Raw genomic sequence first — 1,943 nt, forward strand, 5'->3', positions numbered from 1 at the left:
TGTGCCCTCCTTCTGTGTCTCATTCCCCTCGTTACTTCCCAGTGTATTTAAACCCTGTGTTTCTCTGAGTCAGTGTTGCGTCGTCCCTCATGCTGTGTGTGGATCTCCCTGTGGCTCCCTGTGAGTTCTTAGTTTATGGTTTCCCAGTTTAGTCTAGTTTTGTATGTTTGTTCTACCAGCAAATAAAGCTGTGTTTTGAGTTCACCTCCCCGAGTCTGTGAGTCCTGCATTTTGGGTCCAACTCCTGCCTGCCGCACAGCGATTCATGACAAAAACACTATTCTGCTTTGTTTTCTTACTCATGTTTGCAACAAACTGCAAGTGTGCAAGTGTGTCAAGTGAATATGTTTATTATTAAACAAAAATGTCAACTTTTATCAAAGAAATTATTAAAAATGCGCGAGTAGTCTTGTGTTACAGAAGTGCTAAAGCAAAAAAATACACTGTTTGTACATCCACTGCAGTCCTAAGTTGCATGTGAGAATGTAGATGCCCACTGCAGTATTATCAGAGTTTAAATAGTCTTCACCCTCCAAACTCCTTACTGCAGAGTGTGTGTGCCATTTCATTTTTGCTGATGTGAGAACTGTGCTGGAGAAGTGTAAGTGTCTTATTTTGCTGCATATGTGTCACATTCACATGTTTCACATCATCAAACAAATGTTAATGTTAGACAAAGATGATAATGCAAAATGCAGTTTTTAAATGAGAATTTTTTTTATTAAGAGCTCAGTAAACAATATTGTAGTAAACACACCACAGACCAGTTGACAATTCAATGCTTTTCAGCATGATTGTGGATGCAGCTCAGGTGTGTCCACCTCCCCTGCAGCGCCACAGACCACGTGCTGCCGCACATATATTATATGAGAATCTAATGAAATTCAAGAACAGATGAGAGACAAAATTATTGACATCTATTATTAACACACTGGATACAATTTTAATGTAAGAATCGTGCTTAAAGTCAAGATGGAGCAGCTTTACTTGTGGTTGGGATTCTTGCAGAATTTGCAAGACAGTGTTAGAAGAGAGCCCATCTTGAGTCGAGGTTATGTGTTTAGAGCTGAACTGCTGCAGGTTCTTGCCATTCACCAACCTGTAGAATATATTGGCTTGCTTGCTTTTTATGGACAAATGCAGAATCATCTGATTATATACTAAATACACAGCTGACAACACAAACCGCTTGTTAATTCTCTTGAATTCTTAGATTGCAGCTTGTTTTTCTTCTTTGATGCTCTCTGCACCCAATGTTTCATTGCTGATTGGTTAAAAATAGAAGATCCATTCAGTCATCTGTTTGTGAAAGGACCTGCCCTTTGTCAAATAGTTTCCAAAGACAATTTCTGACACGGTTCTTGTAACAAGCAATCAAATATGACAGATTAATCGTTGCATGAACATCAGCCAAATGTAATGGCAATGATTTATGGGGAGTACAAAGCACAAATGTTAAGGTGCTGATACTTAAACCCATACTGTGAGGACATAGTATAAAACTCCAAATGAGCTCTGGTTACTTCTCTTGTGCTGTTGTATCCTAAATTGATGCAATCCAGGTGTTGAGTAGCAAACTGTTTGCAAAACTTTGTGAAACCCCACGCTCTGCTTGCAAGATGTATGTAACATCTTCCAAGGACTAATAACAAAACAGTGCTTCACCACTGAAGCAGATGTTGGAAGTGGACCAAAGTTATTTTGGAACAAGCCTGTAAAGATTTAAGGTAAATCTAGAAGGTTCTTTCTTCCTTGAGTAGCACAACAGAAAAAAGAAAGAGACAGACAGGCTGGCACACTGGTGTTTGCATTGGTGGGCGAGTGCATGACTTCACAAGCTCTCTCTTACTCAGAGTACTCTCTATCAGGCCAGTTAGCAGCACATCTTGGGGGTAAGTCCACTGCTTCAAGACGGAATCAGTGCAGGGTTGGAGCCCTCCCAC

This window comes from Rhamphochromis longiceps, linkage group LG17 (assembly GCF_057381845.1).
Source record: "Rhamphochromis longiceps isolate RC_006_pf linkage group LG17, R_longiceps_female_GT1.1, whole genome shotgun sequence".
Lineage (NCBI taxonomy): Eukaryota > Metazoa > Chordata > Actinopteri > Cichliformes > Cichlidae > Rhamphochromis > Rhamphochromis longiceps.